The 19,597-nt window shown below is 39.3% G+C and overlaps 1 protein-coding gene across 2 annotated transcripts in view; it reads left to right on the plus strand.

Moving 5' to 3' along the window:
* Positions 1–1,714: 1,714 nt before the first annotated feature.
* The window catches only part of STARD13 (StAR related lipid transfer domain containing 13), a 329,105-nt gene continuing 311,222 nt past the window's right edge, over positions 1,715–19,597 (plus strand). For both annotated transcript variants that reach the window (XM_017731330.1, XM_017731328.1), the window contains exon 1: positions 1,715–1,795. The gene's annotated coding sequence lies outside the window, so the exon portion shown is untranslated. The remainder of the gene's footprint in view (positions 1,796–19,597) is intronic.

A 19,597-nucleotide genomic window follows, 5' to 3' on the forward strand; every position in this document is an offset into this window, starting at 1 on the left:
TTAACCAGCTTTAAACCAATTATTGAAACATTAGAACAAATTAGAGGGTTTTTATACTGACCTAAATATTTTTACAGCATGATTGGTGCTAGCAATCCAAGTAGCCATTAAAAGGTCCAAGTACCATTTTGCTGAACAATGACTTGTGTTTTTCATTTGGCATCCTTTGATCCTTCAGGCTGTTTATCTGAGTGACATAGGTTTTTCTTTTCAGTTTGAAGTATTTCAACAGATCACTGCCACTCTGTTGACTGTCACTCTAGGTTATGTCCCCCTGTCCTCATCGGAGCACCTATATTGCTGCGAGTAAATTGTAGCATGTCAAGGAAGACTAGATCTCTAATTACAAAGCCAAAAAAAAAAAGACCATAATAAAGTGACATCTGTTCTACTGGTGACATGCTGATGTCACGCAGATTGAATCTGACAGGGGAAGAAACAACACTAATGGTGATAGCCAAATAAAAATCTAAAATAAGCCTATCTCATATAGATCAGCAGCACCAAAGAAGCTACTTCATTATAAGAGAACTAAAAGCAAGAAATCCTTTTTCTTCAAGAGTCTGATGGCTTATTTTATAATCCTTTATTTAATCTGGAAAATTAAAGTAATAAAAACCTTATAGAAGTTTTGCATGCAAGGATGAGGCAAAAAAGGTGTAAGAAGATACTTCTTCAGAACCACTGAAAGTGTGTTCTGGAAAATTCTATGGAGTTAATATTTAGTTGGAGGATACATTCTGTGCATCAGTCATTACAGTAAAGTCTTTTGTACATTTGTCCATCTGGAAAAGATTGAAAAAAGCCCTTTCATAAAGATGTGGAAAGGTGAAAATAATTAGATGTATTAAAAAAAAACCACTCAGGCCACTTGTTCTGATTTAATTGATACTTCTTCATGTTCCAAATCCTGCTGCTAAGAACCAGACCCTGCTAAGCTTCCCTCGTCTCTAATGTACCTGGAGAAGACAAGAAAGAAAGGTGAGGTGTCTTGCTGTTCGTATGCCCTCTGTGGCCTCAATTGTGCATGGCTGTGCAAACCTGAGACTTTTTTTCCAAACAGTTAAGAATTGTCCAGCTACACATTTAAAGCAAGATTTACAGCAGCATAGTTAATCATAATAGAAAAACATAAGGAGGCTGTTGACATTGTTTAAATAGCCTGAACATAAATTCAAACATGTCTGGGGACATGTAGAGTTACGGATCCATTCTTCAGGTGAACTACAGCTATGTTGAACACATGCCCATTTTTCTACTGAAGGTGTTGTTAAAATCCTGCAGAGGAGGAGGGAAGATGCGGACAATTGATATGATTGTTAGGCAAGCTTTGTTTATTAGTGATTCTGCAATTACATTTATAGCTGGCTTTATTAGCTAATCATAGTTGTCCTTAGTTGATTGGATAATTCTTAAAAGTTACATTTTCTTAGCTCTGCCCAGCTGTGGTTAGGGGTGTAACTCATATCCTTGTCTAGCTTGACCACAAGATCCTATCTCTGTCTAGCAGGCAGGCTCACGGTCATGCTGACCTTGCTCATTCTTGTGGTTAGCTGCTGAGCTTGCAGCAACTCTTAAGTTTCATGTCCTCTTTCTTGCAGCCATCCTTCCACAAAATCCATTGGCTATTTTCATATGTATTTCAAGTCTTTCCCCCAGAGATTCATAAGGTCACTGACTAAAACACATACTTATGTTTTTCAGTTTCCACCAGCCTGCATTTTGCAATAACAGAACCGGAGCAGAAGGGAAGCTCTTGTTCACGAAGGATTTCAGATTTGAGCTTGTGTCTCCTGTAAGTGTTCTGAACATGACTCAGTAAGTTAAGAAATATTCAGCATTCTTTTCTTGGTGTATTCTACATAAGTCACACAAGTACCTTATGGAAACTAATCCATAAGCTCTTTCAAGAATTATGTGTTTCAGATAGGTAAATATATGAAGAATTATGGGTGCTTGTCAAGTAATTAAGGATCAATTTTGTGATGATGCTGATATGATATTTTTATCTCTTTCTAGTCAAGGGTAAATGTTGCTGACAATGGACTAAGGATTATTTTTAAATGTAGGCATTTTGCTTCCATTCTCATCGGGACTTAAACTAGAAATTTTTTTATTGACTTGAGCTACTTTTACAATGAAAATGTCATGAAAAATAATGCACTTTTGCAAAAAATTAGTTGTCTGTACAGGAAAGAAGTTACATCCTAGATACCTTTGCCTGTTATATCACAACTAATGTGGCGAGGATAGTAAGTGATTTCTAGATTTCTAACATTTTATAGCTTTTTTTTAAATTTAAGTTTTTCTCTTAATGATAAATGTCTCAGCTCATGTGAATTCCCAGAATGCTAATAAATTAAATTCAGACACCTCTGAAAATATCTTGGTGTATTTCCAAAGATGGCAATAAATGTGACACATAAAAATCAGATTTCTGTTGCATTCCTATGAAGTAAATTACTAGAAAACAATGTTACCCAAACCTGTATCTATCCTGTGCCACTGGCAGAACACACTGTTTGTCCTAATCATGGTTTTCATAAATTTACTGAAACTCAAAGATCCTATAACACATACTGTGTTTTATGAACACAGTAATATTTCATATCTTGGCTATCATAATTTCATCTCCTATAAAATCAACAACTTATGCTTGTAGAATCTTTTATTCAGGCCACAGCAGTCTTGCTCATGTCTCTTAATTTGTCTTTTCCCTTGTAATTGCATTTTTGTTGAATAAATGGACATACCAAAGCTTCTGAATTTCCTAGTTTTCTCCAGACTCTCCACTTTCAGAAGAGCTTTTGCCTAAAGTTCAGTATCAGTTTCAGTAAATTTTGCTAATCTTTCAAGTTTTGTTTTGATGTCAGCCAGTCATCAGAGGTTTACTCAGATTTACTAGCTAATATGAGGCCAGCCCTGTTCGTGGTAGAATCTTAAAAGCAGGGTATTCTCACATCCTCACTGTAAATGTGTTTCTGTTATAAACATATCCATAACAAACATAACAAGCTACATCATGCTACATTTCCTGGTTTTATACATTAAAATGTCCAATACAAAATGACAAAGGGAATCCGGAGTAGAAATTTAGTTTGAAAAACATTTACCACAGATTTATGCACCTTTGGTAACAGGAGACTTATGCACATAACACTATTATGTAACTGAGGTTTTAGAAAATTACCACAGAGCAATACCCACTATGAAAAGCTATTAGTATTGATAGGTCTTCATACAGCTGTATTGCTATTGATGTCTATGGGAATGAATCACAGTCCCAGAGCTCCTTGTGCTGGAAGGTTTTACCAGCTGAGATTAAGTGATTGACTTTCTGTTCTTCAACATTACAACGCTATAAGGACAAAACTGCTGCTTTTCTTTTTTGTCAAACAAAAACAAGGACAGTATCATGAGGTCTTCTGATCACTCCTCTGATTCTTACATTTCTTACACAAGGACCCTTTAAAATTAGTGGGGTTTTTTTTGTTGGGGAAGATGAAACAGGAAAGCCTTATAAATATGATTGCCTGACAAAAGATTTTGGGAATATGAAAACTACAGGCAACATCGAAATGAAAGCCACTTTTGAAATACCAAGTCTTAGTTACTGAACAACTGGAAAACAATGGTATGGCCGACTGAAGGTAATCCCCTCTTGATTGAACAATACCCTCTGCTTGCAAGCAGGTCCAAGGGTCAGAGCAGACCCTGCTAGCTCAGCAGAAGGGGTCCAAAGAGTAGTTTTTAGAAGTTAAGATGTAACACTCTATGGTAATATAAGAACTCTTATAGGCTGTATGTAAATGCTATAGGATTTGTATCTTGTATTAGATTGGTTAGTGACAATTAGAATATTCAGTACAGAAGATGATTTATTGTATTGTAACCAGGACTTCAGACACTCTTGCTCTTACTCTTACTCTTGCTCTTACTCTTACTACTTCTTCTTCACTCTCCTTGCTCTTACACTCCCTCTCTCTCTCTCTTACCCGCTTACTCTCTTGCTCTCTTGGGCCTGCTCAGAGCTGAGTCTGGCAGCTCTGAGCAGTGCCCCTATACCCACGCCCTTTGCAATAAACCCCATGTGTCCCAAGATCAGACTATAGAGATCTCTCGTCTCCGTCACCGACCGTCCCGACCGAACCCGTAACCTACATTTTTAAGTCAGCAATGCAGAACCCAGGTCTAAATGCTAAACACACCTTGAGGAACAGTCTGTTATGATGTTGAATTTAAGGAAGATAAAACATAGTAGATTAGATATTTTGCTTTTGTTCTCTTCATCTGTTTTGTCCTTCCACTTCTTCAGGTATCTGTCTGAATTTACACTTCCTTACGGTGAAGAGAACTCATTTTCAACTGTGTGAAGATCCCCTTTTCAAACTTTAGTGCAAATAGAATTGAGTTCATATGAATGATTTGCTGTATTCATGGCAAAGCTGTGCTCTTACTCTGTTTTGCCTCAAATGTCTCTCATCTGGAAGAATCAGCTTAAACCATCAATGTGTGCAGGCCTTGAAGAACCATTAAGTTCATCCTTCAGATATGCAGCTGTAAAAATTTATGGATTATTTTCTAGCTGCACATATGTGACTGCACTGTTTGTGACAGAGAAATAAAGTGCACAGGCTAACAATTTACATCCTTTTAAAATTACCTAATGAGGGACCGTCTGATTTATAAACGGTTCTTCTTTAAGTCAGTTGTTTATAGAGGTGCTGTGGCTATGAGTAGCATTCAAAGTGCATGTGCACAGGCTATGACTTTTGCTGCCTCCTACAAATTTTTCCTTTCTGGAACCTGTTCTTTTTCTACTATGTCCTCTGCACTTAAGTGTCATTGCTTTTATCAGTCTGCAATATCCTTGTGTGACGGCTAATTAGACATCTGTATCAGAGGTCAAAACTGTGATAAATTCTTTGTACCTTGAAGATAAGTTGATAAGCTTGATAGGAAAGAGGTAAAGAGCAAGATCAGTGTATCTTTCCTCTTTGGCTGCCACTACATCTTTTCAGGCCTGGGCCTGTGGGTTCCACGGGAGTGCTCTAGACATACTACCTGCAGATCATGTCTGGAAGGCTACACCAACTTGTACAGTTCTACTTTGTGCAAGTGGCCTTTACTTACTAATCACAGCAAACACCTGTAAATCAAAGCAGAGAGTGGCCACTCTCAGTAAATTAGATGAGCTGTCACCAAAGGTTATGGAGGAAGACAGCAAAATGTTTGTTCCCATCCATGGAACATGCTGAAGTGAGGGTTGGGTTGCATCCCACCAGAGTAAAGTTTTCATAGCATGAAGTGAACATATGTATGACATATCCTGGGGTATGACATGAGTGCGTATGGCATGTTTTGGGGCATGAAGGGCCTGCTAGGGCAGTGCTGGAGGAGGGGATAGGGTGAAGGAAGCCAGACATGGTGCAGTCTTTCTATGCTGCCTGTTAGAAATAGCACATGCTGTCCTTCAGAGTGTGCCTTGGCATTGGCTTAGGAAGTGTTAGTTAGAATGGGCCAAAATGATGCCAAGGAACATGCTTAGTCTTGGCTAGTGTGAGCAGGGATATAGTGCTGACATACATTCTTTGGCCTTTATCACTTACCAATGTAAAGGAACATGAGTCTCATGTGACTTGTTGGCCCTAGCAACAGTGCTCACTGGCCAGCCTTCTGAGGGCCTCCTGGAAAACCTTCCGCACAGGAAGCAGACTGCTTGTGTTGCTTCTGGGAACTGAGGGGCATGAACTCAAAGTAGCACTTTCAAAGGTTCAAAACAAGAAGACTGTGGTTCTTCACACAGAAGTCCTTTACACAGGATACTGGGGAGGCTAAAAATTTACAGAAGTTTAGGGCCTCATAAACTCACAGAAGAAAAAGCCGCAATGTTTACTGGCTTTGTGGAAGTTACATCTGGTACAGAGAGCCCCTAAAACAGCTTTGTTGGAGTTTGGGAGAATGTCCAGGGAAATTACCACTCTATATTTGCCCCAGTTTTATACTCTGTGGCTGCGGTGAGAGCCAGGATTCTGAGCTGGAGTTGTCAGGTCCAGCTGCAGTGCTCTCCCATATTTATCTTCAGTCTCATCTCTGTCACTATGCATGCATCCAGTGAACTCAAGACATACAGAGTCTGCTCCTCGGACTGTTCATTATTTTTCCATTACTTTCTGTGGGGATTTAGACCAGACAGGATCAAGTCATGTATTTTTTCACCATCTACAGACCTAGGGCCTTTTGTCACCGTAAGCTTCCTGCTTAGCTTAGTAGGCTCTTCTTTAACTTTTTTGTCATTCTTCCACTCAGCCAGAGCAGACTATTTCTTCTAGGAAGCAGAAATTTGGCTTTTTAGGCCATTAGTGCTTCTGCTTGTAAATTATCTTGCCCCCAGAAAAAGCCGCTGTAATTCTTTAACACTGCTGGGAAAAAAAACCTTCCTTTCTCTTATAACTTTTCCTGTCAGCACTTTGTTTATCTATTCCAGAAAGTCTGCCTTTCTAAAGCTTTGTTCGTACCCGGTGGAAGAAGTCTTGCGCCTATTTGCATTCTGCATCAGTGTGCAGTGTCTGAGCAGCAGCATGAAGTGTCTGCACTTAGCGTGTCAGATATGTCACGGCTTTTCAATTTCAGCTCTGCTACCACTTTTTACCTGCAAATCCTTCAATAGGCCCATATTCTAGAAAATAGAGCTGTAATTTACTATGACATGACTTCCCCTATTAAAAATGAGTACATCTGTTCACTCAGCTATGGGTTCCTCAGCACCCTCCAGTAGCAGCATAATTAGAGTTCTGATTGCAACCTGCTAATGATTCCTCCCCCAAATATCTCCCAATCTAATTTTAAATGCGACATAACAAATGGTGCTAATAAACAACAAGGAGAGAACATGATAAGGGTAAATGAGTTATAGCAGTATCACAGAGGAAAATTTATTTAAGCATAGATACAAGTGTGAACTCACAAGCTTATTTAGGCACTAGATGTTTAAGACTGTGTAAAAAGACAAAGACATAGATGTGAAATACATTCGGGACCATATCACTGGGTTAATCTTGCATGCTGTACCTTATCTAAATCTTGTTAATGCTAAACATATAAACAGAAAATTTGCTTCTCTTTCTAATAGATATTTTCATTTATTTTTAATAGACATCTGAAGTCTCCGCCTTATTCTAGGAGGTATACTATAAGTTCAGGATACTTGTTTTTATTAAATTGGTGATTGTCAAAACAATTCTGAGACCTTCCACTGACTTCAGAAGGCAGCAGATCAGCTGTACTGGTCATCCTGTATCTGTAGTCAAAGAACCCCCAAGAAAAGTCAGATATGTAAATTTAAAAGATGATACCATTAAAGTTCCTGGTAGTATCAAAAGCTTTAATTATTAAATCAATATAGAAATGGGAGGGATTTTTATCACAGTGAAGGAAATAGTTCTTTTGCTGTTGATTTCCATAGGTTCAGAATTTTATCTATAATGTACAAAGGAACTTTGATTTACTAGATTTAAAATCTTACTAACTTCGCAATCTGTTTAGTAATATAATGAAATATCCAGTCTTGGGCAATCCAGCTGTTCTGTTAAATGTTACAGAAGCACCCTCAGGTAAAGTGTCAGTGTTCTCACTGCTCTCCTCTCCCTTTTGTTTTTGCAACTTGTGTTTATCATTGAACGCCATATGGTGCCGGTTCTTGACATCATTCATCATAATAGCACCACACATTCTGTTCCCCTGTTGTACATGCTGGTGTCAGTCATCCTGACTTCAGAATAAAGGGATTGTCCAAAGGTTTTTTGTTTTCAACAATCAAACGCTGTTGATTAATTATTTATGTAAACTTAATTATTGCCCATTAAATTTATTAAAAAGGTAAAAATAAAGTTATTAATGTCTTATACATCAAAGAGTTAGCAGATTGTCCAAAAAGATCAGAAAGAATCATTCTTCCCATGCAGTAACTGATAAATAGGTGGGTGGTTAAAAACAGGACTTTTTCTTCATCTTTCAGTATCAGATATTGAACAGAGATTGAAACAAGATTTTATCTGTTGATCTACTGTCTTTCTAATTTAGAATCTTATGTTTTTTAATTCTTTGAATTATTTTGTAGGTAACTAAGAAACACACAGGCGTGCTAGAATAAGTTATTCTGCAATTCAGTCATCTTTATTAGGATTGCCAAGGAGGAGGTCAGGTGTAATTAGCAAAATTTACACTTTGTCAGCGTTGTAAAAGTTACAAGTTTCTTTAGAAATATTTTCAAGGTATTGAGCAGAAGATAAGAGTTAAGGAAGGAATAACACTTTTTTTAAATTTGCATTTGCATTTGCATTTGCAATTAATGTAGAGCTGCTCTTAGGACTGATTATTTGTTCTGTTCCAAAGTGTGTTCCAATTAAATGTTGCTTTATTCTTCATCTGGCTGAATGTCACCTTTGTTTTCTATATGTCATATGAGGAAATCCTGAATTTTAAAATCACTCCATTAACAACATATAGCCTAAGAATTCTTGTTGTTGTAGTCAAATAGTCAGCATCAGAAGTTTTTCATATCACTTCTCCATGAACTATTAACCCATGGAACCTTTCAAGACAACATGACTCAGAAAATTCCTTGAAGGAAATGAACAATGTAGCTCTTTTTCCAGTTTTTATGATTGTACTGTGTTATGTGGCTGTCTTCAGATCCTGCTCAGAATCACTATGATTTACTTCTATTACACAGTGTTTCTTTTGGACAGTTTCATTTGGAGCAGGAGTTTCTGTAGTGTCATTTTTACCACATTTGCCTATCATGAAAGGTGATTTGAAACTGGGTGGAAACACCGTGTTTTGGGGGAGCAAAGTGCTTCTGACTGTAAGAGAAGATCACGTTCATGACCGCTTGAGGATTGTTCATAAGTCTATAGGACCTGATGAGTTGCATCCCAGAGTCCTGAGGGAATTGGCTGGTGTAGTTGCCAAGCCACTCTCGTATTTGAGAAATCATGTCAGTCAGATGAAATTCCTGGTGACTGGAAAACGGGAAGCATCCTACCTGTCTTTAAAAAGGTTAGAAAGGAGTACCCTGTGAACCAGCAACCTGTCAGGCTCACCTCTGTGCTTGGGAAGGCCATGGAACAGATCCTCCTGCAAGTTGTGCTAAGGCACATGGAGGACAGGGACATGATTTGAGACACCCAGCACGGTTTCACCAAGGGCAAGTTCTGCTTAACCAACCTATTGGCCTTCTCTGATGGAGTGACTACATCAGTGGACAAGGGAAGGACTATGGATATCACCTATCAGAACTTCTGTTAAGCTTTTGACACGGTCCCACACAACATCCTTCTCTCTAAATTGGAGAGAGATAGATTTGGTAGGTGGACTGTGGAGTGGATAAGGAATTGGTTGAAAGGTTGCATCCAGAGGGTAGTGGTCAACGGCTCAGAATCCTGATGGATGTCAGTGTTGTCCCTCAGGGTTCTGTACTAGGACCAGTGTTACTTGATATCTTCATTAATGACATAGATTTATAGAATCATAGACTCATCAAGAGACCTACAAGATCATCTACCCAGCTCTGTCACTGTAGCCCCTAGGCCACTAAACCAGATCACCTAGTGCCAGATCCAAATGCCTCCCTAACACATCCAGGGATGGTGGATCCACCACATACTTGGGCAAACTATTCCTATGCCTGACCTCCATAACAGTAAAAATTTTTTCTGTTATCTAATCTGAATCTCCCCCATCTCAGTTTGAGGCCATTTCCTCTGGTTCTCTCACTGTAGTCATGGTACAAGAGACTGGCCCCCACCTCACTACAGCCTCCTTTCAGGAAGTGTAGAGAGCAGTGAGGTCCCTCCTGAGCCTGCTCTTCTCAAGACTAAACAAACCCAGCTCCCTCAGCTAGGAATTCTTTATTATATTAAAAGCAAATGCAAAGGTGCAATTGAATTCAAATCTATGTAAATTCAAGGGTTCCCACTGATTTGAATGGAGGATGTTTCGAGCAGTCTTCATGTCACTGCAAGTAGAGTAAAATCTCCACAGATTTTGCAGAGAACAGGAGATGGCTTTGAAAAATTTGGCTTAGACAAGATAGCAAAGGCAAGGAACAGAAATATAGGTGGGAGATTTTTCTTCAACTGGTTTCCATCCCTGTTCTCTTCCCCTCTATGCCAAGATATAATATTGTCTTGTGTCTAACTCTAATGCTTTCTGCTGGTGGTGGTAGTGTGATGTGCAGAGCAGGTTTTTTATCCCCTTGCTGCTTCCCCAGTCTAGCAAGACTCCATAATTACTCTTGAATTCCAAATCCCAAGTTCCTTTGCCTGTGAGCTTTGGAATCACACTGATTTTGGTATCTGGGAAACCTTGGTGTGACGAGAAACTAAGCTGAATTTTAGGCCAAATGAAATATCAGTTTATAATGTAATTTTGAAAATCTGCTGATATATGCAGTGTCGGGGCAAATTAAAACCTCGGCAGGAGTAATACCATGCTGTGCAAAAAGATTGCAATTGATGCTTCTATTTTTTACTGTAATTGTCTGAGACCCTCAGGAGAATACATACCAGACTCCAAAGGAAAATGCATTTGTAAGCTCTATAAACTGGTGTTTGGAACAGCACAGGGATGTGAAAAAGAAAAATTACACTTCATGAGGTTTTGGATGAGAAAAACAAATTAGATCCTTCTGCTATAGCTGCTGCTACTCATATACTCACAGGTTTGTTTTTGTTTAAAAATAATCTAAAGTGCTTTTTTATTGTAAAAATAAATTATTGCTCATAAAAAAATTCAGGAGGTGGATGTTTTATTATCATGGCTGACATAAGAATAATGTGCAGCACGAGGAGCTTCCTACTTTGGCAGAATTCAAATGTTAACAAAAATTTAAGTACTCATCTATAGTACAGAACAGATTTTATTGCACTGCCCTGAATGATCAGGTCATTTCCCCATAGGAAATCACTATCATAAAGTGATACAAATCTGGCTGCAGCTGTGTGTGTTTCTCTGGTCCTGACTTTACCTCTTGCAGGCATTGCCTCACTTCCTCAAGCCAAACAGAATCGAGCCTCTCTGCAGTCAGACAAGGCAGTGTGTTGTGGGCCCTTTGAGACCCTTTTCTGTATTTCTCTGCTGTTCTCTCTCTGGACTAAGGTATCAGACTCGTATGATTCAGGGACGGTTCTATGATGTGGATTCTTGTCAACAACCAAAGGAAGCAGTCCATCAAATTCCTTTTGAAACCACCACAGAGATGTTGAATTTCAGTAATTTTAATCTAGGTTGCTCCTGGTCCTAACCACCTTGAAAAGATGCAAATAATCTGCCTTGCTGTGCCTCTGCTTCCAAGATTAAAATAATCCCATTACATATGAATGTTATGGTGGTGAATACTGGCCATGTTTTAAAGGGTCCAGTGACACATCGTATTTCCTAGAGCAGCCAGTCCTTCTGAGGGGAGAAAGGTAGGAGTCACACAACTGCTGACAGAATGCAGAGGGAGAACTAGACTCCATTGCTTGCTGTTTCCACGTATCTGGGGAGCCAGCAGGTCCCTTTGTTTAAATCTCAGTGACTACAAATACAATGTATACTGATTATTAAAAATATAACTGTCCTGTATATAATAATGCTCTGCTAGTGGTGCTAGGAAAGAAAAAGGCTCTCTTTGGGATTTTTTTTCTTCACTTGAAATCAAATTATAAGTTTTTGTCAGGTCATACAGGAGATCTTTAACTTTCTGCTCCACTGCTTGGAGACTTGTTCTTGCTGCCACAGGTTAATGGTAAACAAATATCTGTATTCCTTATCCAAGCTACTTACATGACTTTTTCACCCTCAAAACCATCTCATCAGTCATACCATTAAATGAACCTTATAAAAATAAATGCAAGAAATGGTCATGTAAACTCTCAACGGTTAACAGTAAAATCTGGATGACCTCAGGAATTCGTATGACTATTTTATTAAAAAAAGCACTGCTTATTGAAAAGTATTTAGTAGAAAGATAGAGTTTCCTATTTTTGTATCATCATAGAAGCGTGGTTAGTTTCTGGCCCCCATCAAGGAAGTATGATTCATCAATAAATGAAGCAGAATCACATCTTCCCTATGTATTGCTACTCTAACTATTCTATGTGCCTTCAACACTAAAGCAGCTGTAATAGCAAAGTCACCTGGAATCTCTGATGCTTCAGTATCTTTAATTTATCATGTAAAATATACAATAGATAACTGTTATTCCAAGTATATTGTTTAACATCTGTTGAAATGCACATTTTTTTCCCCTTATTTTTTAGCTCAATCACAGTGACATCCTGTAATTCAGGCAAAATTGTCTATGTGCTTGGTCACTCGAGAAAAAAATTGAGCCATATATTTTGTACACATCACCGTTAGCTTCTTGTTTTCATTAGCCATTTGTCAGGTGCTCGAAATTCAGAGATTTGTCTTATAACAAGTTGTTACAATTCCCAAAAGCACCTGATGTTTGAAGTTCTCAACATACTTTGGAAATGACCCCTAAGTGATCAAAGCATTGTGGATATAGCTGAGAATTTTCTTCAAGCTCATTCTTTTTTTAGTTTTGTCACAGAGAAATGACAAAGGAACCACTTCCTTTGAGAGCTGAGCATGTTTGTTTAGGCAATAATAGTCAAACTCTGCAATAAAAAGATTAGTCCCTGTAAATGTGGCATTTTCATGGACATTTTCCTCTTCCTTATTTCTCATGGCTTTTCAGTTTAAATGGTTAAACTAAATATTAAAAATCTATTTGTTCTTCTAGTGATAGGTTACCTGCAAACTGTTGGTGGGTTGACATGGCTAAAATAGCATATATGTGAGTGTGACAGCTGTATTTATGTCACCAGACGACATCGTTGTTTGAGGTAACACTGGAACCACCGTACGACAAGGGGTCTCCCCACACTTCTCCAGCAGTCCTTTTCATTTGATGCTGCCAGCCAAGAAGGTCACAATTAGGATCTCGAGTCACATACCAAAGCTGTCTGTGCACCTTCAAGTAGAGCTGTTGGATAAGGAACATGCTAAAACTGGAGGCCACTGAGAGTATGTGCTGATTTTGCCTTTATTTGTTAATGGTTTTGTTCCTCCCTGAACATGCAAGTCAGAGTAGCACAACATTTCTGAAAAGGAACATCCACTAAATAATGATCTCAGATGGAAATCACCAAGCTTGTATTTTCAACTGCTTAGTGATTACTCTTGTCAGTCAACGAAGTTTTGTGGGTTGATCCAAACTATTTTTCCAGCTCGTCATTTCGCAAGAGAGAATGGACTTTCATTGTTTGTTTGTAACTTGATTCAGGTTTCTATTTAGGTCAGCAAACTGAAAAAACCAGCAATTTGCATAGCTCTGTGACCTTCTGTTAGAAAAAAATAACAAACATCTACAAAAGAAGCATATCTGGGTCACAAAGCTGGACTAGGACTGCCCCTACCTCTGCCTGCCAGGGTGCAACCCGTGATGCTTTGTGGTCCGTACAGGTTCGTGTACCTGTGGGTCAGGGCGCCAGGCCCTGTGTCTGGGGCACAACAGCTGCTGTTCCTGCAGGGAGCTGGGACTTGCATGGACCCAGTAATACAGACACTGAGTATCTGCACTATATCTAGTGCTGCTTTAAAAGCTACAGTCTGGGAATACTGGTTGGAAAAGTCAGCTAGAACAATACACCTTGCTACCCTGTTGACATAATTTCCTTTACAACGAGAGATTGATTTTAATAATTATGATTCAAACCTCTTATGTTACTGAAATTCTTTCTACAATTTATTTTAAATACTGGGCTGTTTGGGTTTTTTCACAGACCCACGGCTCCCTATACTAACTACTTCCTGCTCTCCTGCCCCCAACCCTGGTCGCTGCCCTGTAAAAGGGCTGCAGCCCACGAGGTGGCAGAGCTCGCCTTGGTGAGCAGCCTTTGGCAAAGAAATTTTTTTTTTTTTTTTTTTTTTTTTGCCAGCAAAGCTCCCTGCCCCGCTTTCTTCCGTTTGCTTATTAATTGCAAATGTAACTTCCTTTTTGCACATAAATCATAATTTCCTTAGACAAATAAAGGAAAATAATCTGCCAAATGTAGACATGGAGATCAGTTTTTTATATTGCTTTTGATTCAAAGGTTCTTTTGTCAACAAATATAGGAATTTTTGTCTAACTTCATTTACATTAGGAGTTTCAAACTAGTCGAACAAGTAGTAATTTGTTTAACCTCATTAGAATTTAACTCAGTTTCAATGTTTGTCTCAAAACTTGGAAATGGCAAAACCAGATGAAAAATGTTCAACCCTTCAGCTTTTAGAATAACAAATAAAATTTAAAAAACAAGAGCTTTGAAAATCATTCCCCAATAAGAAATGTCTGTCACTGTTTAGAAATTATTAAATTTTCATCTGATTATCACAGGTATTTGACTTGAGCCTGCTCAATATAACTTGACCAGTAAAGTTCCAGCATGTGACTCCATTTGATTTTGTTCCTTTTTCCAACTTCCAGACATGAAGAGAGAGCAGCTATGATTAACATAATTCTAAATCAGAGTCAGTGATGTTATTGTAGGAGTTAGTAGCAGTGCAATATTCATAATAAGTGTGCCAATCCCTATAAGAAAGCTGAACAGGAGACTTATTTAAAGAGATTAAATGATGCAGAATAAGCTTCCAAAAGCTGTAATTGAAAGTGACAGAAACATTAGCTTTGAAACAAGTAACATTTAATCACACAGATTATACAGAAACATAATTTTTGTATCTTGTTTTCTTCAATAGAATTTAATTTTAATCTGTTGAGACAGCTCATCATTTTCAGCTGCCTGCTGCGAGAAGCCTGTCAGAGTATGTAAATGTACAGCTACTGTGAGGAGTGGGACCTGTTCTCTCCAACACTGGCCTCAGTTTATGCATGCCTAAAATTTCAGGTGCTCCTACCTGCACCTGCGGGTTGCACCACTTCTTGCCTTTGTATGTACCATTTGAAAGGTTGAACTTCTGAACTTCTGGACAAGCAGTGTAGTCCCCATGAAAGCATCATATTTGTGCAATCATAAGTAGGACATTATTAAAGGGCAAAGGCATGAAGGAAAAAAGCATGGAAGTACCTTTGCACAAACAGAGTCCAGGAGAAGGGTTCAAACATTCTCGTAAATAACATTTGATTTTATTCTCCTGCAAATATACAGGAAGCTCAGATGGGATCACAGTAGCTGAAAGCAGAAAATAATTTGTGCATGGTTTGACTAGTCAGGACACAGAGATAGTGAATCTCAATACAGTGCTGGAATAATAACAGCTCCTCTGATGTTGCAGAACATGTACATTTCCCAGTGCCCCCACCTTGACCGATATGAAACCGAGCTCTGTATTTGCAGAACGTGTGAGCAGGAGCAAATGTGACCTTCAGGAAGACCGATATGAAGTGCCTTTGCCTCATGGGGACTCAGAAGGGAGACAGGAGAAACTCAGTTGACACTAACCTGCTGTTTACAGCAGCCAAGAAGTACAAGTGAAAGCATGTCAAAAACTCCAAGCACTTTGGATGGTTACCATCAAATTTTTTGAATTTATTTGCTCTTGTTATAAAACTTGTTTGAAAGTGAAGCCAGCTGTCTTAAAAAAAGGTTTGAATGACAAGGTTGTAGGGAGGTTTATTTTATTTTTCTCTAATAGTGCCTTTCTTTTCTAATATGGAAGTTTAAAATAACAGGATTCACCTGTGTTTCCCTCTCAGCTCCTTACAAAGTCTGAATTATTTAGCGATGCCTTTTATTTTAGGTAAGGTCATATCAACAGTTCAGCCTGGCCAGATTTTCAGAAAACAAGTATTTTGTATATAGAGCAGTTCCTTTTGGCTTATGGTGAGAATATTAAAACAGAAATGCAATCAGGGACTAGGATCCTGACCTCTTGAATTTGGAAGAGACCAGGGCATTGTTGGTAAGTCCCAAGCAGCAATCCTGACTGTCCTCCCGCCCTTGGAGCACCGCAGCAGCCATTTCTGTCCTGTGACATCTTATAGCTGACAGAGGACCTATGGGGACCTATTGAAAACCCTAACAGAGTTCATGCCCCACCTTGTCTTGACAGGGAGAACCTGAGCACGGGATGAGGACATAGGAGCCCTAATTCTGGGCTCACTCTGCCTGGAAATGTTCATCACTGCAGCTCCCATCATGGATGAGATGGCTTTAATGGGTAGGGTAAAGGGAAATGGGGGAGAAGACACTTCCACCTGCCCCATGACAGCCAGAATACTGCTCATCCGAAATGTAAGACCCAGAGGGCCAACACAGCATAGAGTGCAGGGGAAAATCGTGGGATTTTGCTTCTTTCACTGCTCAGACACTTCCCATGGATGGCCCTTCTGATGAGACAATCAGTCCATGGTGCGGGGCTGGGACTGCTGTGATTTCCCCTCCTGTACCACAGGTCAGGCTGGGGTTTGTTCTGCTCCCATGGCACAGGTCTGGCACTCATGACTGAGCACCAGGGCAGGTAAAGCTTTGATAAAGGAGCCAAAAGTTCAGAATAAACAATTAATTTATCTATATCCAAAGTAAATGATGCTATCTTCGGGGCAGTGACTGTCTTACCACATTTGTTTGCAAATGTTTGAGCCTTTCACCCTTTGTCAGTAATAAACGATAATGTAGCGAGGAAGGAAAATGGACTTCAGGAAAGACTGCTGGCTTAAAAACAGCAGCCAGAGAGATTAAGCCTACAGGCATAGCTTTAATGGTGATACTGTCACTGAGAGAGACACAAGCTCTTGCCAAAGGGCTAATATAACACTCTGTTTATTACAGTGTTCAGTACAGGACATGTAGTCACCCTAGCACAGAGCAACACTTGCTATATTGTGCCCAGAATGAGTAATGAATATCATGTGAGTACGGAATTTATCAGATCTTTCCAAAACTGTGTCTGGGCAGGCAAGGGGGTCGGATGCCTCACTCAGCAGGACACTCGAGCTACTTTGTACTACTTTGATGGCACAGTGCTGCTAGGAGGTTTTCATGACTGGCTGCTTAGGAATGCTGCTTGTGTGAGGATGAAAGCCACTGATGGACAGGAAATCTGGCATGATTTGGTCCCAGTGTCCCAGTGTCACACACAATCTTGATTGTCTCCGAGTCAAGAATCTGCAGGGGTTTTGACAAGCTACTGTTGCCCCTTGTGTATCACATTTTTAACTGAGGGTTGTTGACTGCAACTGTGATCAAAAGGTCATAATTTCTGATTTCTCCACAGCTATTGATGACACCAATAGAGGGATTTTACCAGAATACATAATATTCATTATAATCCAGAAGTAAAATCAATCCTGTGTGGAACTCTAAGCTTCCCCTGTTGATGTGGCCCAGGTGATGGCTGTGGATCTCTGTGGACATTACTGGGTCATCAGACACCTGAAGCCACCATGCAAAGAATGGAGAATAGGAGTTTACTGTCTCATGCACTGATGGGCCTCAGGTCTGTGCCTTCCTCCTGTCCTCTCATGGCACCATTATGAGGAAATCAGCAAACCTGGAGCATCTCTGAATGCCAGCTGACTGCCACTTCATTCATTAATTGGACTGCTGAGGACCTGTTGGTATCTGGAGGGATGATCTAAATTGGTTTCATACTGGTACCTCTTACAAGGCCTCTCATAACTACTCTGTGATTTTGGTGTTGCAAAGACCTGGGCAGCTCTTGCGAGGTGACCTGGTGACACTGACCAATTACACACATCTCCCAAAGTTACTTCTAGGGTGTGATGTAAAGACAAGAAGTATCTGCAGATTTTGAGGAATAGAAGTGAATTTGGAGGATAAAGGAAATTGGTGACATTTTATTTATCTATGTGGAGTGAATAGCCATTATGTCCAACCTTGGATAAACATCTATTAAAGCTTCTGAAAAACAAACTAGACAAGGGGGAGCCGTCATGAAAAAATAGAGTGTATTTCTATAAAGAGTCTTATTTATCTGAGGTGATAAAAGAAAAGCTGAGCAGAAAAGCTTAATACTTTACTATATCAGTTTTATAGCAGACTAGCTTCCCATAAATTCAATGGAATTTCACCAACATTAGAAACACGGTGGAAATAAAAGACATTCTGAATTCAAAGAGAAAACAAGATCAAGGATTAGTTTTCTTATTTTGATAATAAAATAAATGCAGTGAGAACATGGAACATATGATTAGTTTAGAAAAATCAGCAAGGCTATTTATACAGAAATGCCAGTGATGATAAATTCACTGCTCAGTAAATTTTTCAAAGGCTTAGAGAGTGATAATTTCTACTGTTAGCTCTTCACGTTAACAGGCACTATGCTATAGAATCTGCTATAAATGTTATCCGTACAATAAAGGAAGAACAAATACTTGGCTATGAAAGGACACTTGCTTTTCTGAAGTAGCATACTTCTACTGAGTTCTATCTGCCTTTTAGTTTATAATCTTTTTTGGTTTGTGTTTTAAAATATTGACAAACTTGCCATTCCACATAAACATTTAAACTTCCTTAGTAAGAAAATACCCTATATAAAAATTAATCCTTTCCTTTTTTTCACTGTAAAATCACTTTATAAACACTTTCAAAAGCTGCCAATCTAGCAATTTCCCCAGATGTCTTGTTATATCTCAGTAATTAAATTGTAGTCTCTGAGCTGTCTTTTTCATAGCTAAGTTTACAGGAAATGCATCTTCATCCTTGTCTAGCACAGTATAAAAATGCTCTGCTGGGAATACAGTTGTATTTATTGATTTTTCAGAATTTGTAATTCCCTTCAAAAGAAATTTAGTTAGCTCTTTTGAGCTTTCATGAACTGATGAAGGCAGAAAACAATAATGATTTGAAAAGATACTTCTGGGGAATTTTATGACCATATAAGATTTGGCACAGGATCTGCATTAGAAATGTGTTCTCCTTGGTACCCACATACTCTTTGCAATATCCATTTACAAATAATGGCATTGCTACTTCTTTATTTTATAAAATGTGTCTAACTACAAGGTCTCACAAACAATATTCTGTGTTTAAAGCAATGTATATATCACAAGTGCCAATGTGAAGTGTCTTTGCAATCCCACATCAAAAAGCCAGAGCAGTAGAGAAGATAATCACCAGAATTGATCTCTTGGGAAGTAAGAGAACTACTGCCAGCATTCTGCTGGGAGATGGGCTTCTAGCTCCTTCATCTCCCTGTTTAAGGACTGACAGTGGAATCTTCCTGGATGACCTTGAATGTCAGAGCAGCAGGCATAGAAAGGCACCTATGGCTCTTCTGTTCTTGGCGACTGCTCACAAGAGCCTTGAGCTGCACATGGCTTTTTGCTTCCCAGCAGATGCCCCTTGCCCAGGCACAGTCTCCAGGCAGGCAGGGAAATATTCCACCAAGTCCATACCACTGGGAGTGCATAGCAAGCCTGGCACTGTAGTCCTCTGTCCTTGCAACCATGCCTTCCTAGGGACTCAGTGCCAAGGCTTTGTCCACAGCAGAGATCCCAAGGCACCCTCAGTGCCTGGCAGAGTCGTGAAAGGGGCAGCGTAGCCCACGGGCCACCCACAAGCTGCCACTGCTCAGCTCT

This window comes from Corvus brachyrhynchos, unplaced genomic scaffold, assembly GCF_000691975.1.
Source record: "Corvus brachyrhynchos isolate BGI_N302 unplaced genomic scaffold, ASM69197v1 scaffold103, whole genome shotgun sequence".
In the NCBI taxonomy this organism is placed as follows: Eukaryota; Metazoa; Chordata; class Aves; order Passeriformes; family Corvidae; genus Corvus; species Corvus brachyrhynchos.